Raw genomic sequence first — 27500 nt, forward strand, 5'->3', positions numbered from 1 at the left:
TGTGTGTGAATCTTCAGAAATAGACAATTTAGAGTCTTTATTTTAAAATGGTTGGTTTTACTTTATTTTAAAATGGTTGGTTTTACTTTATTAGGTTGAGACATATTTTCATCCTCATTTTGATTAAATGCATTTTATCAACAGTCAGTGCAGTATGTTCATAGATCATACATCCACTTTCTTGTTTCCAAAAAGCTCTGGATAGATTTCAGTTAATCTCTCACATCTCATGTATGAGAGGATCTCTTAAGTAGCAGAGGATGGTTTCGATCCTTCGACCTCTGGGTTATGGGCCCAGCACGCTTCCGCTGCGCCACTCTGCTGTATAACCAGGAGGTGACTCCGCCACACAGTGGGGGGGAGGGGGGTAGGGGACTTAAAAGCGGGTCCCCTGGTTCGGACGGTGAGCCGGGTCTCTGGGTGGCTCCAGGTGAGCCGGGTTGTTGAGGTTGTTGAGGTTGTTGAGTTGTTGTTGGGGTCTGGTGGTGGAAGCTCCTGAGGTGTGGTGGTGATGCTGCTGGGGTCTGGTGGTGCAGCTAGTGGGGTCTGGTGGTGGAAGCTCCTGGGGTCTGGTGATGGAAGCTCCTGGGGTCAGGTGATGGAAGCTCCTTGGGTCTGGTGATGGAAATTCCTGGGGTCTGGTGGTGGAAGCTCCTGGGGTCTGGTGGTGATGCTGCTGGGGTCTGGTGGAGGAGCTAGTGGTGTCTGGTGGTGGAAGCTCCTGCGGTGTGGTGGTGATGCTGCTGTCGTCTGGTGGTGGAGCTAGTGGTGTCTGGTGGTGGAAGCTCCTAGGGTCAAAGTCCAGAGTGCTAACCATTACACCATGGAACCCTGTTCAGCTTTTATTGTGTTTTTATTGTGGTCCTGAAACCAGAACATGAGTAAAAAACAATATGCGCTTGAGCATCTGACAGAGTGCTGTCCATGGTGCTAGGAGCGTCTGGGTGTTTATGGTACCAGGGCCCTGGTCCTCCAGGCCCAAGGGCTGGCTCTTTCACTCCAGTGGCCGGTCGGTGGGGGGCTTAAAAGCGGGTCCCCGGGTTCGGACGGTGAGCCAGGTCTTTGGGTGGCTCCAGGTGAGCCGGGTTTTTGAGGTTGTTGAGTTGTTGTTAGGGTTTGGTGGTGGAAGCTCCTGAGGTGTGGTGGTGATGCTACTGGGGTCTGGTGGTGCAGCTAGAGGGGTCTGGTGGTGGAAGCTCCTGGGGTCTGGTGATGGAAGCTCCTGGGGTGTGGTGGTGGAAGCTCCTGGGTTCTGGTGGTGATGCTGCTGGGGTCTGGTGGTGCAGCTAGTGGGGTCTGGTGGTGGAAGCTCCTGGGGTCTGGTGATGGAAGCTCCTGGGGTCAGGTGATGGAAGCTCCTTGGGTCTGGTGATGGAAATTCCTGGGGTCTGGTGGTGGAAGCTCCTGGGGTCTGGTGGTGATGCTGCTGGGGTCTGGTGGTGATGCTGCTGGGGTCTGGTGGTGGAGCTAGTGGTGTCTGGTGGTGGAAGCTCCTGAGGTGTGGTGGTGATGCTGCTGTCGTCTGGTGGTGGAGCTAGTGGTGTCTGGTGGTGGAAGCTCCTGGGGTCAAAGTCCAGAGTGCTAACCATTACACCATGGAACCCTGTTCAGCTTTTATTGTGTTTTTATTGTGGTCCTGAAACCAGAACATGAGTAAAAAACAATATGCGCTTGAGCATCTGACAGAGTGCTGTCCATGGTGCTAGGAGCGTCTGGGTGTTTATGGTACCAGGGCCCTGGTCCTCCAGGCCCAAGGGCTGGCTCTTTCACTCCAGTGGCCGGTCGGTGGGGGGCTTAAAAGCGGGTCCCCGGGTTCGGACGGTGAGCCGGGTCTTTGGGTGGCTCCAGGTGAGCCGGGTTTTTGAGGTTGTTGAGTTGTTGTTAGGGTTTGGTGGTGGAAGCTCCTGAGGTGTGGTGGTGATGCTGCTGGGGTCTGGTGGTGCAGCTAGAGGGGTCTGGTGGTGGAAGCTCCTGGGGTCTGGTGATGGAAGCTCCTGGGGTGTGGTGGTGGATGCTCCTGGGTTCTGGTGGTGATGCTGCTGGGGTCTGGTGCTGATGCTGCTGGGGTCTGGTGGTGGAAGCTCCTGGGGTCTGGTGGTGGAAGCTCCTGAGGTCTGGTGGTGGAAGCTCCTGGGGTCTGGTGGTGGAAGCTCCTGGGGTCTGGTGGTGGAAGCTCCTGGGGTCTGGTGCTGATGCTGCTGGGGTCCGGTGGTGGAGCTAGTGGGGTCTGGTGTTGGAAGCTCCTGGGGTCTGGTGGTGGAGCTAGTAGGGTCTGGTGGTGGATGGGGTCTGGTGGTGATGCTGCTGGGGTCTGGTGGTGGAGCTAGTGGGGTCTTGTGGTGGATGGGGTCTGGTGGTAATGCTGCTGGGGTCTGGTGGTGGAGCTAGTAGGGTCTGGTGGTGGATGGGGTCTGGTGGTAATGCTGCTGGGGTCTGGTGGTGGAGCTAGTGGGGTCTGGTGGTGATGCTGCTGGGGTCTGGTGGAAGCTCCTGGGGTCTGGTGGTGGAAGCTCCTGAGGTCTGGTGGTGGAAGCTCCTGGGGTCTGGTGGTGGAAGCTCCTGGGGTCTGGTGGTGATGCTGCTGGGGTATGGTGGTGGAGCTAGTGGGGTCTGGTGTTGGAAGCTCCTGGGGTCTGGTGGTGGAGCTAGTGGGGTCTGGTGTTAATGCTGCTGGGGTTTGGTGGTGGAGCTAGTGACTTACATGTTTTGAAAAAGGCGGGCATGACGAAAAGATCCTGTAAAAAATCTCTGTAATATGTTTCTTTTTTTCCTGTAAAGTTGGACATTTGAAAGATTAGGTAAATGAGGAATGACTGGCTTTTAATCAGTTGTGGAACTGCAACGAAATTCATTTCTGCATAAGACCCAATGCGAGAAAGAGATGGTCGACCTTCCTGTGCCGAGCACCAAGAAGAGGATTAGAGGGGTTTTCCAAGTCCAAATAATATTATTGCAGTAATACATGTTTCCGCCCAGTTTCGAACAGGGGACCTTTCGCGTGTTAGGCGAACGTGATAACCACTACACTACGGAAACTTGCATGCTTTGAAAATGGCGGGCGTAATGAAAAAAAAATCCTATCTTCAAATCATTCATGTTAGAAATAAATGTGTGATTTCATATAAGTTGTCCTGGTGCGGTAAAATTAAAAATCATCCATCGGTATTACCATGCTGGGTAGAAAATACAAAATGTACCACAAGGCAAGCCAACTGATTACTTTTGAAAGACAGTACTGGATATGATTAATAACTGCAAATTAGGCAGTCGTCTTGCACATTCAAACATTACTCGTTGTTGGCAGGATTCGAACCTGCGCGGGGTATCCCCAATGGATTTCTAGTCCATCGCCTTAACCACTCGGCCACAACAACCTGTCAGCTGTGTGTATGTGTGTGTGTGTGTGTGTGTGTGTGTGAATCTTCAGAAATAGACAATTTAGAGTCTTTATTTTAAAATGGTTGGTTTTACTTTATTTTAAAATGGTTGGTTTTACTTTATTAGGTTGAGACATATTTTCATCCTCATTTTGATTAAATGCATTTTATCAACAGTCAGTGCAGTATGTTCATAGATCATACATCCACTTTCTTGTTTCCAAAAAGCTCTGGATAGATTTCAGTTAATCTCTCACATCTCATGTATGAGAGGATCTCTTAAGTAGCAGAGAATGGTTTCGATCCATCGACCTCTGGGTTATGGGCCCAGCACGCTTCCGCTGCGCCACTCTGCTGTATAACCAGGATGTGACTCCGCCACACAGTGGGGGGGAGGGGGGTAGGGGACTTAAAAGCGGGTCCCCTGGTTCGGACGGTGAGCCGGGTCTCTGGGTGGCTCCAGGTGAGCCGGGTTGTTGAGGTTGTTGAGTTGTTTTTGGGGTCTGGTGGTGGAAGCTCCTGAGGTGGGGTGGTGATGCTGCTGGGGTCTGGTGGTGCAGCTAGTGGGGTCTGGTGGTGGAAGCTCCTGGGGTCTGGTGATGGAAGCTCCTGGGGTCAGGTGATGGAAGCTCCTTGGGTCTGGTGATGGAAATTCCTGGGGTCTGGTGGTGGAAGCTCCTGGGGTCTGGTGGTGATGCTGCTGGGGTCTGGTGGTGATGCTGCTGGGGTCTGGTGGTGGAGCTAGTGGTGTCTGGTGGTGGAAGCTCCTGAGGTGTGGTGGTGATGCTGCTGTCGTCTGGTGGTGGAGCTAGTGGTGTCTGGTGGTGGAAGCTCCTGGGGTCAAAGTCCAGAGTGCTAACCATTACACCATGGAACCCTGTTCAGCTTTTATTGTGTTTTTATTGTGGTCCTGAAACCAGAACATGAGTAAAAAACAATATGCGCTTGAGCATCTGACAGAGTGCTGTCCATGGTGCTAGGAGCGTCTGGGTGTTTATGGTACCAGGGCCCTGGTCCTCCAGGCCCAAGGGCTGGCTCTTTCACTCCAGTGGCCGGTCGGTGGGGGGCTTAAAAGCGGGTCCCCGGGATCGGACGGTGAGCCGGGTCTTTGGGTGGCTCCAGGTGAGCCGGGTTTTTGAGGTTGTTGAGTTGTTGTTAGGGTTTGGTGGTGGAAGCTCCTGAGGTGTGGTGGTGATGCTGCTGGGGTCTGGTGGTGCAGCTAGAGGGGTCTGGTGGTGGAAGCTCCTGGGGTCTGGTGATGGAAGCTCCTGGGGTGTGGTGGTGGATGCTCCTGGGTTCTGGTGGTGATGCTGCTGGGGTCTGGTGCTGATGCTGCTGGGGTCTGGTGGTGGAAGCTCCTGGGGTCTGGTGGTGGAAGCTCCTGAGGTCTGGTGGTGGAAGCTCCTGGGGTCTGGTGGTGGAAGCTCCTGGGGTCTGGTGGTGGAAGCTCCTGGGGTCTGGTGCTGATGCTGCTGGGGTCCGGTGGTGGAGCTAGTGGGGTCTGGTGTTGGAAGCTCCTGGGGTCTGGTGGTGGAGCTAGTAGGGTCTGGTGGTGGATGGGGTCTGGTGGTGATGCTGCTGGGGTCTGGTGGTGGAGCTAGTGGGGTCTTGTGGTGGATGGGGTCTGGTGGTAATGCTGCTGGGGTCTGGTGGTGGAGCTAGTAGGGTCTGGTGGTGGATGGGGTCTGGTGGTAATGCTGCTGGGGTCTGGTGGTGGAGCTAGTGGGGTCTGGTGGTGATGCTGCTGGGGTCTGGTGGAAGCTCCTGGGGTCTGGTGGTGGAAGCTCCTGAGGTCTGGTGGTGGAAGCTCCTGGGGTCTGGTGGTGGAAGCTCCTGGGGTCTGGTGGTGATGCTGCTGGGGTATGGTGGTGGAGCTAGTGGGGTCTGGTGTTGGAAGCTCCTGGGGTCTGGTGGTGGAGCTAGTGGGGTCTGGTGTTAATGCTGCTGGGGTTTGGTGGTGGAGCTAGTGACTTACATGTTTTGAAAAAGGCGGGCATGACGAAAAGATCCTGTAAAAAATCTCTGTAATATGTTTCTTTTTTTCCTGTAAAGTTGGACATTTGAAAGATTAGGTAAATGAGGAATGACTGGCTTTTAATCAGTTGTGGAACTGCAACGAAATTCATTTCTGCATAAGACCCAATGCGAGAAAGAGATGGTCGACCTTCCTGTGCCGAGCACCAAGAAGAGGATTAGAGGGGTTTTCCAAGTCCAAATAATATTATTGCAGTAATACATGTTTCCGCCCAGTTTCGAACAGGGGACCTTTCGCGTGTTAGGCGAACGTGATAACCACTACACTACGGAAACTTGCATGCTTTGAAAATGGCGGGCGTAACGAAAAAAAAATCCTATCTTCAAATCATTCATGTTAGAAATAAATGTGTGATTTCATATAAGTTGTCCTGGTGCGGTAAAATTAAAAATCATCCATCGGTATTACCATGCTGGGTAGAAAATACAAAATGTACCACAAGGCAAGCCAACTGATTACTTTTGAAAGACAGTACTGGATATGATTAATAACTGCAAATTAGGCAGTCGTCTTGCACATTCAAACATTACTCGTTGTTGGCAGGATTCGAACCTGCGCGGGGTATCCCCAATGGATTTCTAGTCCATCGCCTTAACCACTCGGCCACAACAACCTGTCAGCTGTGTGTATGTGTGTGTGTGTGTGTGTGTGTGTGTGTGTGTGTGAATCTTCAGAAATAGACAATTTAGAGTCTTTATTTTAAAATGGTTGGTTTTACTTTATTTTAAAATGGTTGGTTTTACTTTATTAGGTTGAGACATATTTTCATCCTCATTTTGATTAAATGCATTTTATCAACAGTCAGTGCAGTATGTTCATAGATCATACATCCACTTTCTTGTTTCCAAAAAGCTCTGGATAGATTTCAGTTAATCTCTCACATCTCATGTATGAGAGGATCTCTTAAGTAGCAGAGGATGGTTTCGATCCATCGACCTCTGGGTTATGGGCCCAGCACGCTTCCGCTGCGCCACTCTGCTGTATAACCAGGATGTGACTCCGCCACACAGTGGGGGGGAGGGGGGTAGGGGACTTAAAAGCGGGTCCCCTGGTTCGGACGGTGAGCCGGGTCTCTGGGTGGCTCCAGGTGAGCCGGGTTGTTGAGGTTGTTGAGTTGTTTTTGGGGTCTGGTGGTGGAAGCTCCTGAGGTGGGGTGGTGATGCTGCTGGGGTCTGGTGGTGCAGCTAGTGGGGTCTGGTGGTGGAAGCTCCTGGGGTCTGGTGATGGAAGCTCCTGGGGTCAGGTGATGGAAGCTCCTTGGGTCTGGTGATGGAAATTCCTGGGGTCTGGTGGTGGAAGCTCCTGGGGTCTGGTGGTGATGCTGCTGGGGTCTGGTGGTGATGCTGCTGGGGTCTGGTGGTGGAGCTAGTGGTGTCTGGTGGTGGAAGCTCCTGAGGTGTGGTGGTGATGCTGCTGTCGTCTGGTGGTGGAGCTAGTGGTGTCTGGTGGTGGAAGCTCCTGGGGTCAAAGTCCAGAGTGCTAACCATTACACCATGGAACCCTGTTCAGCTTTTATTGTGTTTTTATTGTGGTCCTGAAACCAGAACATGAGTAAAAAACAATATGCGCTTGAGCATCTGACAGAGTGCTGTCCATGGTGCTAGGAGCGTCTGGGTGTTTATGGTACCAGGGCCCTGGTCCTCCAGGCCCAAGGGCTGGCTCTTTCACTCCAGTGGCCGGTCGGTGGGGGGCTTAAAAGCGGGTCCCCGGGTTCGGACGGTGAGCCGGGTCTTTGGGTGGCTCCAGGTGAGCCGGGTTTTTGAGGTTGTTGAGTTGTTGTTAGGGTTTGGTGGTGGAAGCTCCTGAGGTGTGGTGGTGATGCTGCTGGGGTCTGGTGGTGCAGCTAGAGGGGTCTGGTGGTGGAAGCTCCTGGGGTCTGGTGATGGAAGCTCCTGGGGTGTGGTGGTGGAAGCTCCTGGGTTCTGGTGGTGATGCTGCTGGGGTCTGGTGGTGCAGCTAGTGGGGTCTGGTGGTGGAAGCTCCTGGGGTCTGGTGATGGAAGCTCCTGGGGTCAGGTGATGGAAGCTCCTTGGGTCTGGTGATGGAAATTCCTGGGGTCTGGTGGTGGAAGCTCCTGGGGTCTGGTGGTGATGCTGCTGGGGTCTGGTGGTGATGCTGCTGGGGTCTGGTGGTGGAGCTAGTGGTGTCTGGTGGTGGAAGCTCCTGAGGTGTGGTGGTGATGCTGCTGTCGTCTGGTGGTGGAGCTAGTGGTGTCTGGTGGTGGAAGCTCCTGGGGTCAAAGTCCAGAGTGCTAACCATTACACCATGGAACCCTGTTCAGCTTTTATTGTGTTTTTATTGTGGTCCTGAAACCAGAACATGAGTAAAAAACAATATGCGCTTGAGCATCTGACAGAGTGCTGTCCATGGTGCTAGGAGCGTCTGGGTGTTTATGGTACCAGGGCCCTGGTCCTCCAGGCCCAAGGGCTGGCTCTTTCACTCCAGTGGCCGGTCGGTGGGGGGCTTAAAAGCGGGTCCCCGGGTTCGGACGGTGAGCCGGGTCTTTGGGTGGCTCCAGGTGAGCCGGGTTTTTGAGGTTGTTGAGTTGTTGTTAGGGTTTGGTGGTGGAAGCTCCTGAGGTGTGGTGGTGATGCTGCTGGGGTCTGGTGGTGCAGCTAGAGGGGTCTGGTGGTGGAAGCTCCTGGGGTCTGGTGATGGAAGCTCCTGGGGTGTGGTGGTGGAAGCTCCTGGGTTCTGGTGGTGATGCTGCTGGGGTCTGGTGGTGCAGCTAGTGGGGTCTGGTGGTGGAAGCTCCTGGGGTCTGGTGATGGAAGCTCCTGGGGTCAGGTGATGGAAGCTCCTTGGGTCTGGTGATGGAAATTCCTGGGGTCTGGTGGTGGAAGCTCCTGGGGTCTGGTGGTGATGCTGCTGGGGTCTGGTGGTGATGCTGCTGGGGTCTGGTGGTGGAGCTAGTGGTGTCTGGTGGTGGAAGCTCCTGAGGTGTGGTGGTGATGCTGCTGTCGTCTGGTGGTGGAGCTAGTGGTGTCTGGTGGTGGAAGCTCCTGGGGTCAAAGTCCAGAGTGCTAACCATTACACCATGGAACCCTGTTCAGCTTTTATTGTGTTTTTATTGTGGTCCTGAAACCAGAACATGAGTAAAAAACAATATGCGCTTGAGCATCTGACAGAGTGCTGTCCATGGTGCTAGGAGCGTCTGGGTGTTTATGGTACCAGGGCCCTGGTCCTCCAGGCCCAAGGGCTGGCTCTTTCACTCCAGTGGCCGGTCGGTGGGGGGCTTAAAAGCGGGTCCCCGGGTTCGGACGGTGAGCCGGGTCTTTGGGTGGCTCCAGGTGAGCCGGGTTTTTGAGGTTGTTGAGTTGTTGTTAGGGTTTGGTGGTGGAAGCCCCTGAGGTGTGGTGGTGATGCTGCTGGGGTCTGGTGGTGCAGCTAGAGGGGTCTGGTGGTGGAAGCTCCTGGGGTCTGGTGATGGAAGCTCCTGGGGTGTGGTGTTGGAAGCTCCTGGGTTCTGGTGGTGATGCTGCTGGGGTCTGGTGCTGATGCTGCTGGGGTCTGGTGGTGGAAGCTCCTGGGGTCTGGTGGTGGAAGCTCCTGAGGTCTGGTGGTGGAAGCTCCTGGGGTCTGGTGGTGGAAGCTCCTGGGGTCTGGTGGTGGAAGCTCCTGGGGTCTGGTGCTGATGCTGCTGGGGTCCGGTGGTGGAGCTAGTGGGGTCTGGTGTTGGAAGCTCCTGGGGTCTGGTGGTGGAGCTAGTAGGGTCTGGTGGTGGATGGGGTCTGGTGGTGATGCTGCTGGGGTCTGGTGGTGGAGCTAGTGGGGTCTTGTGGTGGATGGGGTCTGGTGGTAATGCTGCTGGGGTCTGGTGGTGGAGCTAGTAGGGTCTGGTGGTGGATGGGGTCTGGTGGTAATGCTGCTGGGGTCTGGTGGTGGAGCTAGTGGGGTCTGGTGGTGATGCTGCTGGGGTCTGGTGGAAGCTCCTGGGGTCTGGTGGTGGAAGCTCCTGAGGTCTGGTGGTGGAAGCTCCTGGGGTCTGGTGGTGGAAGCTCCTGGGGTCTGGTGGTGATGCTGCTGGGGTATGGTGGTGGAGCTAGTGGGGTCTGGTGTTGGAAGCTCCTGGGGTCTGGTGGTGGAGCTAGTGGGGTCTGGTGTTAATGCTGCTGGGGTTTGGTGGTGGAGCTAGTGACTTACATGTTTTGAAAAAGGCGGGCATGACGAAAAGATCCTGTAAAAAATCTCTGTAATATGTTTCTTTTTTTCCTGTAAAGTTGGACATTTGAAAGATTAGGTAAATGAGGAATGACTGGCTTTTAATCAGTTGTGGAACTGCAACGAAATTCATTTCTGCATAAGACCCAATGCGAGAAAGAGATGGTCGACCTTCCTGTGCCGAGCACCAAGAAGAGGATTAGAGGGGTTTTCCAAGTCCAAATAATATTATTGCAGTAATACATGTTTCCGCCCAGTTTCGAACAGGGGACCTTTCGCGTGTTAGGCGAACGTGATAACCACTACACTACGGAAACTTGCATGCTTTGAAAATGGCGGGCGTAACGAAAAAAAAATCCTATCTTCAAATCATTCATGTTAGAAATAAATGTGTGATTTCATATAAGTTGTCCTGGTGCGGTAAAATTAAAAATCATCCATCGGTATTACCATGCTGGGTAGAAAATACAAAATGTACCACAAGGCAAGCCAACTGATTACTTTTGAAAGACAGTACTGGATATGATTAATAACTGCAAATTAGGCAGTCGTCTTGCACATTCAAACATTACTCGTTGTTGGCAGGATTCGAACCTGCGCGGGGTATCCCCAATGGATTTCTAGTCCATCGCCTTAACCACTCGGCCACAACAACCTGTCAGCTGTGTGTATGTGTGTGTGTGTGTGTGTGTGTGTGTGTGTGTGTGTGTGTGTGTGTGTGTGTGTGTGTGTGTGTGTGTGTGTGTGAATCTTCAGAAATAGACAATTTAGAGTCTTTATTTTAAAATGGTTGGTTTTACTTTATTTTAAAATGGTTGGTTTTACTTTATTAGGTTGAGACATATTTTCATCCTCATTTTGATTAAATGCATTTTATCAACAGTCAGTGCAGTATGTTCATAGATCATACATCCACTTTCTTGTTTCCAAAAAGCTCTGGATAGATTTCAGTTAATCTCTCACATCTCATGTATGAACGGATCTCTTAAGTAGCAGAGGATGGTTTCGATCCATCGACCTCTGGGTTATGGGCCCAGCACGCTTCCGCTGCGCCACTCTGCTGTATAACCAGGATGTGACTCCGCCACACAGTGGGGGGGAGGGGGGTAGGGGACTTAAAAGCGGGTCCCCTGGTTCGGACGGTGAGCCGGGTCTCTGGGTGGCTTCAGGTGAGCCGGGTTGTTGAGGTTGTTGAGTTGTTTTTGGGGTCTGGTGGTGGAAGCTCCTGAGGTGGGGTGGTGATGCTGCTGGGGTCTGGTGGTGCAGCTAGTGGGGTCTGGTGGTGGAAGCTCCTGGGGTCTGGTGATGGAAGCTCCTGGGGTCAGGTGATGGAAGCTCCTTGGGTCTGGTGATGGAAATTCCTGGGGTCTGGTGGTGGAAGCTCCTGGGGTCTGGTGGTGATGCTGCTGGGGTCTGGTGGTGATGCTGCTGGGGTCTGGTGGTGGAGCTAGTGGTGTCTGGTGGTGGAAGCTCCTGAGGTGTGGTGGTGATGCTGCTGTCGTCTGGTGGTGGAGCTAGTGGTGTCTGGTGGTGGAAGCTCCTGGGGTCAAAGTCCAGAGTGCTAACCATTACACCATGGAACCCTGTTCAGCTTTTATTGTGTTTTTATTGTGGTCCTGAAACCAGAACATGAGTAAAAAACAATATGCGCTTGAGCATCTGACAGAGTGCTGTCCATGGTGCTAGGAGCGTCTGGGTGTTTATGGTACCAGGGCCCTGGTCCTCCAGGCCCAAGGGCTGGCTCTTTCACTCCAGTGGCCGGTCGGTGGGGGGCTTAAAAGCGGGTCCCCGGGTTCGGACGGTGAGCCGGGTCTTTGGGTGGCTCCAGGTGAGCCGGGTTTTTGAGGTTGTTGAGTTGTTGTTAGGGTTTGGTGGTGGAAGCTCCTGAGGTGTGGTGGTGATGCTGCTGGGGTCTGGTGGTGCAGCTAGAGGGGTCTGGTGGTGGAAGCTCCTGGGGTCTGGTGATGGAAGCTCCTGGGGTGTGGTGGTGGAAGCTCCTGGGTTCTGGTGGTGATGCTGCTGGGGTCTGGTGCTGATGCTGCTGGGGTCTGGTGGTGGAAGCTCCTGGGGTCTGGTGGTGGAAGCTCCTGAGGTCTGGTGGTGGAAGCTCCTGGGGTCTGGTGGTGGAAGCTCCTGGGGTCTGGTGGTGGAAGCTCCTGGGGTCTGGTGCTGATGCTGCTGGGGTCCGGTGGTGGAGCTAGTGGGGTCTGGTGTTGGAAGCTCCTGGGGTCTGGTGGTGGAGCTAGTAGGGTCTGGTGGTGGATGGGGTCTGGTGGTGATGCTGCTGGGGTCTGGTGGTGGAGCTAGTGGGGTCTTGTGGTGGATGGGGTCTGGTGGTAATGCTGCTGGGGTCTGGTGGTGGAGCTAGTAGGGTCTGGTGGTGGATGGGGTCTGGTGGTAATGCTGCTGGGGTCTGGTGGTGGAGCTAGTGGGGTCTGGTGGTGATGCTGCTGGGGTCTGGTGGAAGCTCCTGGGGTCTGGTGGTGGAAGCTCCTGAGGTCTGGTGGTGGAAGCTCCTGGGGTCTGGTGGTGGAAGCTCCTGGGGTCTGGTGGTGATGCTGCTGGGGTATGGTGGTGGAGCTAGTGGGGTCTGGTGTTGGAAGCTCCTGGGGTCTGGTGGTGGAGCTAGTGGGGTCTGGTGTTAATGCTGCTGGGGTTTGGTGGTGGAGCTAGTGACTTACATGTTTTGAAAAAGGCGGGCATGACGAAAAGATCCTGTAAAAAATCTCTGTAATATGTTTCTTTTTTTCCTGTAAAGTTGGACATTTGAAAGATTAGGTAAATGAGGAATGACTGGCTTTTAATCAGTTGTGGAACTGCAACGAAATTCATTTCTGCATAAGACCCAATGCGAGAAAGAGATGGTCGACCTTCCTGTGCCGAGCACCAAGAAGAGGATTAGAGGGGTTTTCCAAGTCCAAATAATATTATTGCAGTAATACATGTTTCCGCCCAGTTTCGAACAGGGGACCTTTCGCGTGTTAGGCGAACGTGATAACCACTACACTACGGAAACTTGCATGCTTTGAAAATGGCGGGCGTAACGAAAAAAAAATCCTATCTTCAAATCATTCATGTTAGAAATAAATGTGTGATTTCATATAAGTTGTCCTGGTGCGGTAAAATTAAAAATCATCCATCGGTATTACCATGCTGGGTAGAAAATACAAAATGTACCACAAGGCAAGCCAACTGATTACTTTTGAAAGACAGTACTGGATATGATTAATAACTGCAAATTAGGCAGTCGTCTTGCACATTCAAACATTACTCGTTGTTGGCAGGATTCGAACCTGCGCGGGGTATCCCCAATGGATTTCTAGTCCATCGCCTTAACCACTCGGCCACAACAACCTGTCAGCTGTGTGTATGTGTGTGTGTGTGTGTGTGTGTGTGTGTGTGTGTGTGTGTGTGTGTGTGTGTGTGTGTGTGTGTGTGTGTGTGTGTGTGTGTGTGAATCTTCAGAAATAGACAATTTAGAGTCTTTATTTTAAAATGGTTGGTTTTACTTTATTTTAAAATGGTTGGTTTTACTTTATTAGGTTGAGACATATTTTCATCCTCATTTTGATTAAATGCATTTTATCAACAGTCAGTGCAGTATGTTCATAGATCATACATCCACTTTCTTGTTTCCAAAAAGCTCTGGATAGATTTCAGTTAATCTCTCACATCTCATGTATGAGAGGATCTCTTAAGTAGCAGAGGATGGTTTCGATCCATCGACCTCTGGGTTATGGGCCCAGCACGCTTCCGCTGCGCCACTCTGCTGTATAACCAGGATGTGACTCCGCCACACAGTGGGGGGGAGGGGGGTAGGGGACTTAAAAGCGGGTCCCCTGGTTCGGACGGTGAGCCGGGTCTCTGGGTGGCTCCAGGTGAGCCGGGTTGTTGAGGTTGTTGAGTTGTTTTGGGGTCTGGTGGTGGAAGCTCCTGAGGTGGGGTGGTGATGCTGCTGGGGTCTGGTGGTGCAGCTAGTGGGGTCTGGTGGTGGAAGCTCCTGGGGTCTGGTGATGGAAGCTCCTGGGGTCAGGTGATGGAAGCTCCTTGGGTCTGGTGATGGAAATTCCTGGGGTCTGGTGGTGGAAGCTCCTGGGGTCTGGTGGTGATGCTGCTGGGGTCTGGTGGTGATGCTGCTGGGGTCTGTTGGTGGAGCTAGTGGTGTCTGGTGGTGGAAGCTCCTGAGGTGTGGTGGTGATGCTGCTGTCGTCTGGTGGTGGAGCTAGTGGTGTCTGGTGGTGGAAGCTCCTGGGGTCAAAGTCCAGAGTGCTAACCATTACACCATGGAACCCTGTTCAGCTTTTATTGTGTTTTTATTGTGGTCCTGAAACCAGAACATGAGTAAAAAACAATATGCGCTTGAGCATCTGACAGAGTGCTGTCCATGGTGCTAGGAGCGTCTGGGTGTTTATGGTACCAGGGCCCTGGTCCTCCAGGCCCAAGGGCTGGCTCTTTCACTCCAGTGGCCGGTCGGTGGGGGGCTTAAAAGCGGGTCCCCGGGTTCGGACGGTGAGCCGGGTCTTTGGGTGGCTCCAGGTGAGCCGGGTTTTTGAGGTTGTTGAGTTGTTGTTAGGGTTTGGTGGTGGAAGCTCCTGAGGTGTGGTGGTGATGCTGCTGGGGTCTGGTGGTGCAGCTAGAGGGGTCTGGTGGTGGAAGCTCCTGGGGTCTGGTGATGGAAGCTCCTGGGGTGTGGTGGTGGAAGCTCCTGGGTTCTGGTGGTGATGCTGCTGGGGTCTGGTGCTGATGCTGCTGGGGTCTGGTGGTGGAAGCTCCTGGGGTCTGGTGGTGGAAGCTCCTGAGGTCTGGTGGTGGAAGCTCCTGGGGTCTGGTGGTGGAAGCTCCTGGGGTCTGGTGGTGGAAGCTCCTGGGGTCTGGTGCTGATGCTGCTGGGGTCCGGTGGTGGAGCTAGTGGGGTCTGGTGTTGGAAGCTCCTGGGGTCTGGTGGTGGAGCTAGTAGGGTCTGGTGGTGGATGGGGTCTGGTGGTGATGCTGCTGGGGTCTGGTGGTGGAGCTAGTGGGGTCTTGTGGTGGATGGGGTCTGGTGGTAATGCTGCTGGGGTCTGGTGGTGGAGCTAGTAGGGTCTGGTGGTGGATGGGGTCTGGTGGTAATGCTGCTGGGGTCTGGTGGTGGAGCTAGTGGGGTCTGGTGGTGATGCTGCTGGGGTCTGGTGGAAGCTCCTGGGGTCTGGTGGTGGAAGCTCCTGAGGTCTGGTGGTGGAAGCTCCTGGGGTCTGGTGGTGGAAGCTCCTGGGGTCTGGTGGTGATGCTGCTGGGGTATGGTGGTGGAGCTAGTGGGGTCTGGTGTTGGAAGCTCCTGGGGTCTGGTGGTGGAGCTAGTGGGGTCTGGTGTTAATGCTGCTGGGGTTTGGTGGTGGAGCTAGTGACTTACATGTTTTGAAAAAGGCGGGCATGACGAAAAGATCCTGTAAAAAATCTCTGTAATATGTTTCTTTTTTTCCTGTAAAGTTGGACATTTGAAAGATTAGGTAAATGAGGAATGACTGGCTTTTAATCAGTTGTGGAACTGCAACGAAATTCATTTCTGCATAAGACCCAATGCGAGAAAGAGATGGTCGACCTTCCTGTGCCGAGCACCAAGAAGAGGATTAGAGGGGTTTTCCAAGTCCAAATAATATTATTGCAGTAATACATGTTTCCGCCCAGTTTCGAACAGGGGACCTTTCGCGTGTTAGGCGAACGTGATAACCACTACACTACGGAAACTTGCATGCTTTGAAAATGGCGGGCGTAACGAAAAAAAAATCCTATCTTCAAATCATTCATGTTAGAAATAAATGTGTGATTTCATATAAGTTGTCCTGGTGCGGTAAAATTAAAAATCATCCATCGGTATTACCATGCTGGGTAGAAAATACAAAATGTACCACAAGGCAAGCCAACTGATTACTTTTGAAAGACAGTACTGGATATGATTAATAACTGCAAATTAGGCAGTCGTCTTGCACATTCAAACATTACTCGTTGTTGGCAGGATTCGAACCTGCGCGGGGTATCCCCAATGGATTTCTAGTCCATCGCCTTAACCACTCGGCCACAACAACCTGTCAGCTGTGTGTATGTGTGTGTGTGTGTGTGTGTGTGTGTGTGTGTGTGTGTGTGTGTGTGTGTGTGTGTGTGTGTGTGTGTGTGAATCTTCAGAAATAGACAATTTAGAGTCTTTATTTTAAAATGGTTGGTTTTACTTTATTTTAAAATGGTTGGTTTTACTTTATTAGGTTGAGACATATTTTCATCCTCATTTTGATTAAATGCATTTTATCAACAGTCAGTGCAGTATGTTCATAGATCATACATCCACTTTCTTGTTTCCAAAAAGCTCTGGATAGATTTCAGTTAATCTCTCACATCTCATGTATGAGAGGATCTCTTAAGTAGCAGAGGATGGTTTCGATCCATCGACCTCTGGGTTATGGGCCCAGCACGCTTCCGCTGCGCCACTCTGCTGTATAACCAGGATGTGACTCCGCCACACAGTGGGGGGGAGGGGGGTAGGGGACTTAAAAGCGGGTCCCCTGGTTCGGACGGTGAGCCGGGTCTCTGGGTGGCTCCAGGTGAGCCGGGTTGTTGAGGTTGTTGAGTTGTTTTGGGGTCTGGTGGTGGAAGCTCCTGAGGTGGGGTGGTGATGCTGCTGGGGTCTGGTGGTGCAGCTAGTGGGGTCTGGTGGTGGAAGCTCCTGGGGTCTGGTGATGGAAGCTCCTGGGGTCAGGTGATGGAAGCTCCTTGGGTCTGGTGATGGAAATTCCTGGGGTCTGGTGGTGGAAGCTCCTGGGGTCTGGTGGTGATGCTGCTGGGGTCTGGTGGTGATGCTGCTGGGGTCTGGTGGTGGAGCTAGTGGTGTCTGGTGGTGGAAGCTCCTGAGGTGTGGTGGTGATGCTGCTGTCGTCTGGTGGTGGAGCTAGTGGTGTCTGGTGGTGGAAGCTCCTGGGGTCAAAGTCCAGAGTGCTAACCATTACACCATGGAACCCTGTTCAGCTTTTATTGTGTTTTTATTGTGGTCCTGAAACCAGAACATGAGTAAAAAACAATATGCGCTTGAGCATCTGACAGAGTGCTGTCCATGGTGCTAGGAGCGTCTGGGTGTTTATGGTACCAGGGCCCTGGTCCTCCAGGCCCAAGGGCTGGCTCTTTCACTCCAGTGGCCGGTCGGTGGGGGGCTTAAAAGCGGGTCCCCGGGTTCGGACGGTGAGCCGGGTCTTTGGGTGGCTCCAGGTGAGCCGGGTTTTTGAGGTTGTTGAGTTGTTGTTAGGGTTTGGTGGTGGAAGCTCCTGAGGTGTGGTGGTGATGCTGCTGGGGTCTGGTGGTGCAGCTAGAGGGGTCTGGTGGTGGAAGCTCCTGGGGTCTGGTGATGGAAGCTCCTGGGGTGTGGTGGTGGAAGCTCCTGGGTTCTGGTGGTGATGCTGCTGGGGTCTGGTGCTGATGCTGCTGGGGTCTGGTGGTGGAAGCTCCTGGGGTCTGGTGGTGGAAGCTCCTGAGGTCTGGTGGTGGAAGCTCCTGGGGTCTGGTGGTGGAAGCTCCTGGGGTCTGGTGGTGGAAGCTCCTGGGGTCTGGTGCTGATGCTGCTGGGGTCCGGTGGTGGAGCTAGTGGGGTCTGGTGTTGGAAGCTCCTGGGGTCTGGTGGTGGAGCTAGTAGGGTCTGGTGGTGGATGGGGTCTGGTGGTGATGCTGCTGGGGTCTGGTGGTGGAGCTAGTGGGGTCTTGTGGTGGATGGGGTCTGGTGGTAATGCTGCTGGGGTCTGGTGGTGGAGCTAGTAGGGTCTGGTGGTGGATGGGGTCTGGTGGTAATGCTGCTGGGGTCTGGTGGTGGAGCTAGTGGGGTCTGGTGGTGATGCTGCTGGGGTCTGGTGGAAGCTCCTGGGGTCTGGTGGTGGAAGCTCCTGAGGTCTGGTGGTGGAAGCTCCTGGGGTCTGGTGGTGGAAGCTCCTGGGGTCTGGTGGTGATGCTGCTGGGGTATGGTGGTGGAGCTAGTGGGGTCTGGTGTTGGAAGCTCCTGGGGTCTGGTGGTGGAGCTAGTGGGGTCTGGTGTTAATGCTGCTGGGGTTTGGTGGTGGAGCTAGTGACTTACATGTTTTGAAAAAGGCGGGCATGACGAAAAGATCCTGTAAAAAATCTCTGTAATATGTTTCTTTTTTTCCTGTAAAGTTGGACATTTGAAAGATTAGGTAAATGAGGAATGACTGGCTTTTAATCAGTTGTGGAACTGCAACGAAATTCATTTCTGCATAAGACCCAATGCGAGAAAGAGATGGTCGACCTTCCTGTGCCGAGCACCAAGAAGAGGATTAGAGGGGTTTTCCAAGTCCAAATAATATTATTGCAGTAATACATGTTTCCGCCCAGTTTCGAACAGGGGACCTTTCGCGTGTTAGGCGAACGTGATAACCACTACACTACGGAAACTTGCATGCTTTGAAAATGGCGGGCGTAATGAAAAAAAAATCCTATCTTCAAATCATTCATGTTAGAAATAAATGTGTGATTTCATATAAGTTGTCCTGGTGCGGTAAAATTAAAAATCATCCATCGGTATTACCATGCTGGGTAGAAAATACAAAATGTACCACAAGGCAAGCCAACTGATTACTTTTGAAAGACAGTACTGGATATGATTAATAACTGCAAATTAGGCAGTCGTCTTGCACATTCAAACATTACTCGTTGTTGGCAGGATTCGAACCTGCGCGGGGTATCCCCAATGGATTTCTAGTCCATCGCCTTAACCACTCGGCCACAACAACCTGTCAGCTGTGTGTATGTGTGTGTGTGTGTGTGTGTGTGTGTGTGTGTGTGTGTGTGTGTGTGTGTGTGTGTGTGTGTGTGTGTGTGTGTGTGTGTGTGTGTGTGTGTGTGTGTGTGTGTGTGTGTGTGAATCTTCAGAAATAGACAATTTAGAGTCTTTATTTTAAAATGGTTGGTTTTACTTTATTTTAAAATGGTTGGTTTTACTTTATTAGGTTGAGACATATTTTCATCCTCATTTTGATTAAATGCATTTTATCAACAGTCAGTGCAGTATGTTCATAGATCATACATCCACTTTCTTGTTTCCAAAAAGCTCTGGATAGATTTCAGTTAATCTCTCACATCTCATGTATGAGAGGATCTCTTAAGTAGCAGAGGATGGTTTCGATCCATCGACCTCTGGGTTATGGGCCCAGCACGCTTCCGCTGCGCCACTCTGCTGTATAACCAGGATGTGACTCCGCCACACAGTGGGGTGGAGGGGGGTAGGGGACTTAAAAGCGGGTCCCCTGGTTCGGACGGTGAGCCGGGTCTCTGGGTGGCTCCAGGTGAGCCGGGTTGTTGAGGTTGTTGAGTTGTTTTTGGGGTCTGGTGGTGGAAGCTCCTGAGGTGGGGTGGTGATGCTGCTGGGGTCTGGTGGTGCAGCTAGTGGGGTCTGGTGGTGGAAGCTCCTGGGGTCTGGTGATGGAAGCTCCTGGGGTCAGGTGATGGAAGCTCCTTGGGTCTGGTGATGGAAATTCCTGGGGTCTGGTGGTGGAAGCTCCTGGGGTCTGGTGGTGATGCTGCTGGGGTCTGGTGGTGATGCTGCTGGGGTCTGGTGGTGGAGCTAGTGGTGTCTGGTGGTGGAAGCTCCTGAGGTGTGGTGGTGATGCTGCTGTCGTCTGGTGGTGGAGCTAGTGGTGTCTGGTGGTGGAAGCTCCTGGGGTCAAAGTCCAGAGTGCTAACCATTACACCATGGAACCCTGTTCAGCTTTTATTGTGTTTTTATTGTGGTCCTGAAACCAGAACATGAGTAAAAAACAATATGCGCTTGAGCATCTGACAGAGTGCTGTCCATGGTGCTAGGAGCGTCTGGGTGTTTATGGTACCAGGGCCCTGGTCCTCCAGGCCCAAGGGCTGGCTCTTTCACTCCAGTGGCCGGTCGGTGGGGGGCTTAAAAGCGGGTCCCCGGGTTCGGACGGTGAGCCGGGTCTTTGGGTGGCTCCAGGTGAGCCGGGTTTTTGAGGTTGTTGAGTTGTTGTTAGGGTTTGGTGGTGGAAGCTCCTGAGGTGTGGTGGTGATGCTGCTGGGGTCTGGTGGTGCAGCTAGAGGGGTCTGGTGGTGGAAGCTCCTGGGGTCTGGTGATGGAAGCTCCTGGGGTGTGGTGGTGGAAGCTCCTGGGTTCTGGTGGTGATGCTGCTGGGGTCTGGTGGTGCAGCTAGTGGGGTCTGGTGGTGGAAGCTCCTGGGGTCTGGTGATGGAAGCTCCTGGGGTCAGGTGATGGAAGCTCCTTGGGTCTGGTGATGGAAATTCCTGGGGTCTGGTGGTGGAAGCTCCTGGGGTCTGGTGGTGATGCTGCTGGGGTCTGGTGGTGATGCTGCTGGGGTCTGGTGGTGGAGCTAGTGGTGTCTGGTGGTGGAAGCTCCTGAGGTGTGGTGGTGATGCTGCTGTCGTCTGGTGGTGGAGCTAGTGGTGTCTGGTGGTGGAAGCTCCTGGGGTCAAAGTCCAGAGTGCTAACCATTACACCATGGAACCCTGTTCAGCTTTTATTGTGTTTTTATTGTGGTCCTGAAACCAGAACATGAGTAAAAAACAATATGCGCTTGAGCATCTGACAGAGTGCTGTCCATGGTGCTAGGAGCGTCTGGGTGTTTATGGTACCAGGGCCCTGGTCCTCCATGCCCAAGGGCTGGCTCTTTCACTCCAGTGGCCGGTCGGTGGGGGGCTTAAAAGCGGGTCCCCGGGTTCGGACGGTGAGCCGGGTCTTTGGGTGGCTCCAGGTGAGCCGGGTTTTTGAGGTTGTTGAGTTGTTGTTAGGGTTTGGTGGTGGAAGCTCCTGAGGTGTGGTGGTGATGCTGCTGGGGTCTGGTGGTGCAGCTAGAGGGGTCTGGTGGTGGAAGCTCCTGGGGTCTGGTGATGGAAGCTCCTGGGGTGTGGTGGTGGAAGCTCCTGGGTTCTGGTGGTGATGCTGCTGGGGTCTGGTGGTGCAGCTAGTGGGGTCTGGTGGTGGAAGCTCCTGGGGTCTGGTGATGGAAGCTCCTGGGGTCAGGTGATGGAAGCTCCTTGGGTCTGGTGATGGAAATTCCTGGGGTCTGGTGGTGGAAGCTCCTGGGGTCTGGTGGTGATGCTGCTGGGGTCTGGTGGTGATGCTGCTGGGGTCTGGTGGTGGAGCTAGTGGTGTCTGGTGGTGGAAGCTCCTGAGGTGTGGTGGTGATGCTGCTGTCGTCTGGTGGTGGAGCTAGTGGTGTCTGGTGGTGGAAGCTCCTGGGGTCAAAGTCCAGAGTGCTAACCATTACACCATGGAACCCTGTTCAGCTTTTATTGTGTTTTTATTGTGGTCCTGAAACCAGAACATGAGTAAAAAACAATATGCGCTTGAGCATCTGACAGAGTGCTGTCCATGGTGCTAGGAGCGTCTGGGTGTTTATGGTACCAGGTCCCTGGTCCTCCAGGCCCAAGGGCTGGCTCTTTCACTCCAGTGGCCGGTCGGTGGGGGGCTTAAAAGCGGGTCCCCGGGTTCGGACGGTGAGCCGGGTCTTTGGGTGGCTCCAGGTGAGCCGGGTTTTTGAGGTTGTTGAGTTGTTGTTAGTGTTTGGTGGTGGAAGCTCCTGAGGTGTGGTGGTGATGCTGCTGGGGTCTGGTGGTGCAGCTAGAGGGGTCTGGTGGTGGAAGCTCCTGGGGTCTGGTGATGGAAGCTCCTGGGGTGTGGTGGTGGAAGCTCCTGGGTTCTGGTGGTGATGCTGCTGGGGTCTGGTGGTGCAGCTAGTGGGGTCTGGTGGTGGAAGCTCCTGGGGTCTGGTGATGGAAGCTCCTGGGGTCAGGTGATGGAAGCTCCTTGGGTCTGGTGATGGAAATTCCTGGGGTCTGGTGGTGGAAGCTCCTGGGGTCTGGTGGTGATGCTGCTGGGGTCTGGTGGTGATGCTGCTGGGGTCTGGTGGTGGAGCTAGTGGTGTCTGGTGGTGGAAGCTCCTGAGGTGTGGTGGTGATGCTGCTGTCGTCTGGTGGTGGAGCTAGTGGTGTCTGGTGGTGGAAGCTCCTGGGGTCAAAGTCCAGAGTGCTAACCATTACACCATGGAACCCTGTTCAGCTTTTATTGTGTTTTTATTGTGGTCCTGAAACCAGAACATGAGTAAAAAACAATATGCGCTTGAGCATCTGACAGAGTGCTGTCCATGGTGCTAGGAGCGTCTGGGTGTTTATGGTACCAGGGCCCTGGTCCTCCAGGCCCAAGGGCTGGCTCTTTCACTCCAGTGGCCGGTCGGTGGGGGGCTTAAAAGCGGGTCCCCGGGTTCGGACGGTGAGCCGGGTCTTTGGGTGGCTCCAGGTGAGCCGGGTTTTTGAGGTTGTTGAGTTGTTGTTAGGGTTTGGTGGTGGAAGCTCCTGAGGTGTGGTGGTGATGCTGCTGGGGTCTGGTGGTGCAGCTAGAGGGGTCTGGTGGTGGAAGCTCCTGGGGTCTGGTGATGGAAGCTCCTGGGGTGTGGTGGTGGAAGCTCCTGGGTTCTGGTGGTGATGCTGCTGGGGTCTGGTGCTGATGCTGCTGGGGTCTGGTGGTGGAAGCTCCTGGGGTCTGGTGGTGGAAGCTCCTGAGGTCTGGTGGTGGAAGCTCCTGGGGTCTGGTGGTGGAAGCTCCTGGGGTCTGGTGGTGGAAGCTCCTGGGGTCTGGTGGTGGAAGCTCCTGGGGTCTGGTGCTGATGCTGCTGGGGTCCGGTGGTGGAGCTAGTGGGGTCTGATGTTGGAAGCTCCTGGGGTCTGGTGGTGGAGCTAGTAGGGTCTGGTGGTGGATGGGGTCTGGTGGTGATGCTGCTGGGGTCTGGTGGTGGAGCTAGTGGGGTCTTGTGGTGGATGGGGTCTGGTGGTAATGCTGCTGGGGTCTGGTGGTGGAGCTTGTAGGGTCTGGTGGTGGATGGGGTCTGGTGGTAATGTTGCTGGGGTCTGGTGGTGGAGCTAGTGGGGTCTGGTGGTGATGCTGCTGGGGTCTGGTGGAAGCTCCTGGGGTCTGGTGGTGGAAGCTCCTGAGGTCTGGTGGTGGAAGCTCCTGGGGTCTGGTGGTGGAAGCTCCTGGGGTCTGGTGGTGATGCTGCTGGGGTATGGTGGTGGAGCTAGTGGGGTCTGGTGTTGGAAGCTCCTGGGGTCTGGTGGTGGAGCTAGTGGGGTCTGGTGTTAATGCTGCTGGGGTTTGGTGGTGGAGCTAGTGACTTACATGTTTTGAAAAAGGCGGGCATGACGAAAAGATCCTGTAAAAAATCTCTGTAATATGTTTCTTTTTTTCCTGTAAAGTTGGACATTTGAAAGATTAGGTAAATGAGGAATGACTGGCTTTTAATCAGTTGTGCAACTGCAACGAAATTCATTTCTGCATAAGACCCAATGCGAGAAAGAGATGGTCGACCTTCCTGTGCCGAGCACCAAGAAGAGGATTAGAGGGGTTTTCCAAGTCCAAATAATATTATTGCAGTAATACATGTTTCCGCCCAGTTTCGAACAGGGGACCTTTCGCGTGTTAGGCGAATGTGATAACCACTACACTACGTAAACTTGCATGCTTTGAAAATGGCGGGCGTAACGAAAAAAAAATCCTATTTTCAGTTCATTCATGTTAGAAATAAATGTGTGATTTCATATAAGTTGTCCTGGTGCGGTAAAATTAAAAATCATCCATCGGTATTACCATGCTGGGTAGAAAATACAAAATGTACCACAAGGCAAGCCAACTGATTACTTTTGAAAGACAGTACTGGATATGATTAATAACTGCAAATTAGGCAGTCGTCTTGCACATTCAAACATTACTCGTTGTTGGCAGGATTCGAACCTGCGCGGGGTATCCCCAATGGATTTCTAGTCCATCGCCTTAACCACTCGGCCACAACAACCTGTCAGCTGTGTGTATGTGTGTGTGTGTGTGTGTGTGTGTGTGTGTGTGTGTGTGTGTGTGTGTGTGTGTGTGAATCTTCAGAAATAGACAATTTAGAGTCTTTATTTTAAAATGGTTGGTTTTACTTTATTTTAAAATGGTTGGTTTTACTTTATTAGGTTGAGACATATTTTCATCCTCATTTTGATTAAATGCATTTTATCAACAGTCAGTGCAGTATGTTCATAGATCATACATCCACTTTCTTGTTTCCAAAAAGCTCTGGATAGATTTCAGTTAATCTCTCACATCTCATGTATGAGAGGATCTCTTAAGTAGCAGAGGATGGTTTCGATCCATCGACCTCTGGGTTATGGGCCCAGCACGCTTCCGCTGCGCCACTCTGCTGTATAACCAGGATGTGACTCCGCCACACAGTGGGGGGGAGGGGGGTAGGGGACTTAAAAGCGGGTCCCCTGGTTCGGACGGTGAGCCGGGTCTCTGGGTGGCTCCAGGTGAGCCGGGTTGTTGAGGTTGTTGAGTTGTTTTTGGGGTCTGGTGGTGGAAGCTCCTGAGGTGGGGTGGTGATGCTGCTGGGGTCTGGTGGTGCAGCTAGTGGGGTCTGGTGGTGGAAGCTCCTGGGGTCTGGTGATGGAAGCTCCTGGGGTCAGGTGATGGAAGCTCCTTGGGTCTGGTGATGGAAATTCCTGGGGTCTGGTGGTGGAAGCTCCTGGGGTCTGGTGGTGATGCTGCTGGGGTCTGGTGGTGATGCTGCTGGGGTCTGGTGGTGGAGCTAGTGGTGTCTGGTGGTGGAAGCTCCTGAGGTGTGGTGGTGATGCTGCTGTCGTCTGGTGGTGGAGCTAGTGGTGTCTGGTGGTGGAAGCTCCTGGGGTCAAAGTCCAGAGTGCTAACCATTACACCATGGAACCCTGTTCAGCTTTTATTGTGTTTTTATTGTGGTCCTGAAACCAGAACATGAGTAAAAAACAATATGCGCTTGAGCATCTGACAGAGTGCTGTCCATGGTGCTAGGAGCGTCTGGGTGTTTATGGTACCAGGGCCCTGGTCCTCCAGGCCCAAGGGCTGGCTCTTTCACTCCAGTGGCCGGTCGGTGGGGGGCTTAAAAGCGGGTCCCCGGGTTCGGACGGTGAGCCGGGTCTTTGGGTGGCTCCAGGTGAGCCGGGTTTTTGAGGTTGTTGAGTTGTTGTTAGGGTTTGGTGGTGGAAGCTCCTGAGGTGTGGTGGTGATGCTGCTGGGGTCTGGTGGTGCAGCTAGAGGGGTCTGGTGGTGGAAGCTCCTGGGGTCTGGTGATGGAAGCTCCTGGGGTGTGGTGGTGGAAGCTCCTGGGTTCTGGTGGTGATGCTGCTGGGGTCTGGTGGTGCAGTTAGTGGGGTCTGGTGGTGGAAGCTCCTGGGGTCTGGTGATGGAAGCTCCTGGGGTCAGGTGATGGAAGCTCCTTGGGTCTGGTGATGGAAATTCCTGGGGTCTGGTGGTGGAAGCTCCTGGGGTCTGGTGGTGATGCTGCTGGGGTCTGGTGGTGATGCTGCTGGGGTCTGGTGGTGGAGCTAGTGGTGTCTGGTGGTGGAAGCTCCTGAGGTGTGGTGGTGATGCTGCTGTCGTCTGGTGGTGGAGCTAGTGGTGTCTGGTGGTGGAAGCTCCTGGGGTCAAAGTCCAGAGTGCTAACCATTACACCATGGAACCCTGTTCAGCTTTTATTGTGTTTTTATTGTGGTCCTGAAACCAGAACATGAGTAAAAAACAATATGCGCTTGAGCATCTGACAGAGTGCTGTCCATGGTGCTAGGAGCGTCTGGGTGTTTATGGTACCAGGGCCCTGGTCCTCCAGGCCCAAGGGCTGGCTCTTTCACTCCAGTGGCCGGTCGGTGGGGGGCTTAAAAGCGGGTCCCCGGGTTCGGACGGTGAGCCGGGTCTTTGGGTGGCTCCAGGTGAGCCGGGTTTTTGAGGTTGTTGAGTTGTTGTTAGGGTTTGGTGGTGGAAGCTCCTGAGGTGTGGTGGTGATGCTGCTGGGGTCTGGTGGTGCAGCTAGAGGGGTCTGGTGGTGGAAGCTCCTGGGGTCTGGTGGTGATGCTGCTGGGGTCTGGTGCTGATGCTGCTGGGGTCTGGTGGTGGAAGCTCCTGGGGTCTGGTGGTGGAAGCTCCTGAGGTCTGGTGGTGGAAGCTCCTGGGGTCTGGTGGTGGAAGCTCCTGGGGTCTGGTGGTGGAAGCTCCTGGGGTCTGGTGGTGGAAGCTCCTGGGGTCTGGTGGTGATGCTGCTGGGGTCTGGTGGTGATGCTGCTGGGGTCTGGTGGTGGAGCTAGTGGTGTCTGGTGGTGGAAGCTCCTGAGGTGTGGTGGTGATGCTGCTGTCGTCTGGTGGTGGAGCTAGTGGTGTCTGGTGGTGGAAGCTCCTGGGGTCAAAGTCCAGAGTGCTAACCATTACACCATGGAACCCTGTTCAGCTTTTATTGTGTTTTTATTGTGGTCCTGAAACCAGAACATGAGTAAAAAACAATATGCGCTTGAGCATCTGACAGAGTGCTGTCCATGGTGCTAGGAGCGTCTGGGTGTTTATGGTACCAGGGCCCTGGTCCTCCAGGCCCAAGGGCTGGCTCTTTCACTCCAGTGGCCGGTCGGTGGGGGGCTTAAAAGCGGGTCCCCGGGTTCGGACGGTGAGCCGGGTCTTTGGGTGGCTCCAGGTGAGCCGGGTTTTTGAGGTTGTTGAGTTGTTGTTAGGGTTTGGTGGTGGAAGCTCCTGAGGTGTGGTGGTGATGCTGCTGGGGTCTGGTGGTGCAGCTAGAGGGGTCTGGTGGTGGAAGCTCCTGGGGTCTGGTGATGGAAGCTCCTGGGGTGTGGTGGTGGAAGCTCCTGGGTTCTGGTGGTGATGCTGCTGGGGTCTGGTGCTGATGCTGCTGGGGTCTGGTGGTGGAAGCTCCTGGGGTCTGGTGGTGGAAGCTCCTGAGGTCTGGTGGTGGAAGCTCCTGGGGTCTGGTGGTGGAAGCTCCTGGGGTCTGGTGGTGGAAGCTCCTGGGGTCTGGTGGTGGAAGCTCCTGGGGTCTGGTGCTGATGCTGCTGGGGTCCGGTGGTGGAGCTAGTGGGGTCTGATGTTGGAAGCTCCTGGGGTCTGGTGGTGGAGCTAGTAGGGTCTGGTGGTGGATGGGGTCTGGTGGTGATGCTGCTGGGGTCTGGTGGTGGAGCTAGTGGGGTCTTGTGGTGGATGGGGTCTGGTGGTAATGCTGCTGGGGTCTGGTGGTGGAGCTTGTAGGGTCTGGTGGTGGATGGGGTCTGGTGGTAATGTTGCTGGGGTCTGGTGGTGGAGCTAGTGGGGTCTGGTGGTGATGCTGCTGGGGTCTGGTGGAAGCTCCTGGGGTCTGGTGGTGGAAGCTCCTGAGGTCTGGTGGTGGAAGCTCCTGGGGTCTGGTGGTGGAAGCTCCTGGGGTCTGGTGGTGATGCTGCTGGGGTATGGTGGTGGAGCTAGTGGGGTCTGGTGTTGGAAGCTCCTGGGGTCTGGTGGTGGAGCTAGTGGGGTCTGGTGTTAATGCTGCTGGGGTTTGGTGGTGGAGCTAGTGACTTACATGTTTTGAAAAAGGCGGGCATGACGAAAAGATCCTGTAAAAAATCTCTGTAATATGTTTCTTTTTTTCCTGTAAAGTTGGACATTTGAAAGATTAGGTAAATGAGGAATGACTGGCTTTTAATCAGTTGTGCAACTGCAACGAAATTCATTTCTGCATAAGACCCAATGCGAGAAAGAGATGGTCGACCTTCCTGTGCCGAGCACCAAGAAGAGGATTAGAGGGGTTTTCCAAGTCCAAATAATATTATTGCAGTAATACATGTTTCCGCCCAGTTTCGAACAGGGGACCTTTCGCGTGTTAGGCGAATGTGATAACCACTACACTACGTAAACTTGCATGCTTTGAAAATGGCGGGCGTAACGAAAAAAAAATCCTATTTTCAGTTCATTCATGTTAGAAATAAATGTGTGATTTCATATAAGTTGTCCTGGTGCGGTAAAATTAAAAATCATCCATCGGTATTACCATGCTGGGTAGAAAATACAAAATGTACCACAAGGCAAGCCAACTGATTACTTTTGAAAGACAGTACTGGATATG

General features: G+C 53.5%; 13 non-coding genes across 13 annotated transcripts; all 13 read right to left on the reverse strand.

The window, feature by feature from the left end:
- Positions 1-2963: 2963 nt before the first annotated feature.
- Positions 2964-3036, reverse strand: trnav-aac (transfer RNA valine (anticodon AAC)). Its single transcript has one exon. It is a non-coding gene; the product is annotated as a tRNA-Val (tRNA).
- Positions 3037-3292: 256 nt separating this feature from the next.
- trnas-aga (transfer RNA serine (anticodon AGA)) lies at positions 3293-3374 on the reverse strand. The gene has a single exon. It is a non-coding gene; the product is annotated as a tRNA-Ser (tRNA).
- Positions 3375-5614: 2240 nt separating this feature from the next.
- trnav-aac (transfer RNA valine (anticodon AAC)) lies at positions 5615-5687 on the reverse strand. The gene has a single exon. It is a non-coding gene; the product is annotated as a tRNA-Val (tRNA).
- A 256-nt stretch (positions 5688-5943) lies between these two features.
- On the reverse strand, positions 5944-6025 carry trnas-aga (transfer RNA serine (anticodon AGA)). The gene has a single exon. It is a non-coding gene; the product is annotated as a tRNA-Ser (tRNA).
- A 3792-nt stretch (positions 6026-9817) lies between these two features.
- Positions 9818-9890, reverse strand: trnav-aac (transfer RNA valine (anticodon AAC)). Its single transcript has one exon. It is a non-coding gene; the product is annotated as a tRNA-Val (tRNA).
- Positions 9891-10146: 256 nt separating this feature from the next.
- trnas-aga (transfer RNA serine (anticodon AGA)) lies at positions 10147-10228 on the reverse strand. The gene has a single exon. It is a non-coding gene; the product is annotated as a tRNA-Ser (tRNA).
- A 2288-nt stretch (positions 10229-12516) lies between these two features.
- Positions 12517-12589, reverse strand: trnav-aac (transfer RNA valine (anticodon AAC)). The gene has a single exon. It is a non-coding gene; the product is annotated as a tRNA-Val (tRNA).
- Positions 12590-12845: 256 nt separating this feature from the next.
- Positions 12846-12927, reverse strand: trnas-aga (transfer RNA serine (anticodon AGA)). Its single transcript has one exon. It is a non-coding gene; the product is annotated as a tRNA-Ser (tRNA).
- A 2297-nt stretch (positions 12928-15224) lies between these two features.
- trnav-aac (transfer RNA valine (anticodon AAC)) lies at positions 15225-15297 on the reverse strand. Its single transcript has one exon. It is a non-coding gene; the product is annotated as a tRNA-Val (tRNA).
- A 256-nt stretch (positions 15298-15553) lies between these two features.
- trnas-aga (transfer RNA serine (anticodon AGA)) lies at positions 15554-15635 on the reverse strand. The gene has a single exon. It is a non-coding gene; the product is annotated as a tRNA-Ser (tRNA).
- Positions 15636-17918: 2283 nt separating this feature from the next.
- Positions 17919-17991, reverse strand: trnav-aac (transfer RNA valine (anticodon AAC)). Its single transcript has one exon. It is a non-coding gene; the product is annotated as a tRNA-Val (tRNA).
- A 256-nt stretch (positions 17992-18247) lies between these two features.
- trnas-aga (transfer RNA serine (anticodon AGA)) lies at positions 18248-18329 on the reverse strand. The gene has a single exon. It is a non-coding gene; the product is annotated as a tRNA-Ser (tRNA).
- A 4994-nt stretch (positions 18330-23323) lies between these two features.
- Positions 23324-23405, reverse strand: trnas-aga (transfer RNA serine (anticodon AGA)). The gene has a single exon. It is a non-coding gene; the product is annotated as a tRNA-Ser (tRNA).
- Positions 23406-27500: the final 4095 nt, after the last annotated feature.

Source organism: Cololabis saira, unplaced genomic scaffold (genome assembly GCF_033807715.1).
Source record: "Cololabis saira isolate AMF1-May2022 unplaced genomic scaffold, fColSai1.1 scf034, whole genome shotgun sequence".
Taxonomy (NCBI): domain Eukaryota; kingdom Metazoa; phylum Chordata; class Actinopteri; order Beloniformes; family Belonidae; genus Cololabis; species Cololabis saira.